The sequence below is a fragment of the Penaeus monodon genome, chromosome 30, assembly GCF_015228065.2.
Source record: "Penaeus monodon isolate SGIC_2016 chromosome 30, NSTDA_Pmon_1, whole genome shotgun sequence".
Lineage (NCBI taxonomy): Eukaryota > Metazoa > Arthropoda > Malacostraca > Decapoda > Penaeidae > Penaeus > Penaeus monodon.
The window spans coordinates 4366395-4367065 of NC_051415.1; positions in this window are offsets into that span (position 1 = coordinate 4366395).

Here is a 671-nt window from a genome sequence, read left to right on the forward strand (position 1 = left end):
CCACTGCGGGGATTGGGCCTCTCTGCCTTTTTCCCCCTGCCTTCCAGATTTTTAAAAGGTTTCATCACCCTATTTTTTTGGTAGATCCCCCTTTTCCAATTAGAGTTTCCCCAAAGAGGGGCCTCCGGGCCCCTTGGCAAATGCGTGGCGCAAGGGCCCCTCCCCGATGCTTTTAAGCTTTGGAAGCTACTGATTCCAAGGGCCCTTGCAACCATAAGAACCCTACCTGTTAATTCGGCCAGCCCGGGAGTTTATGCCCGTAACCTAAAAGCCATTGGGGGTTGTTTTCCCAACGGGATGTTTTTTTTTTAATGTAATTGTGGATATTTTTTGTAAAGTGGATACCCTTTGAAAAATTTCTAAAATTTTTCGTGGCCCCGATGTAAACCACTCATAAGGGAGCAGATAAAAGAAAAATTTCGAAGAAAGGTACGGGGGCCGGGGCCCACTACATTCGGTGACGAATCAAAAACCAGTCTGGCCCCGGACCCCAAAACGAGCCGTTTAACTCCCGGAAACATCGTTGGGAAAAAAAAGTCAGGGTTCAGATTTTTTAATGGTTTAAAGAAAAAGTTTTTAAAATCAAATGAGAATTTCAAAACATTTTATGTTTCCCGGGTTGAGGTACCCCTTGACCATATTTCCCGCCCCCCAACCTACAGGGGTTTGGG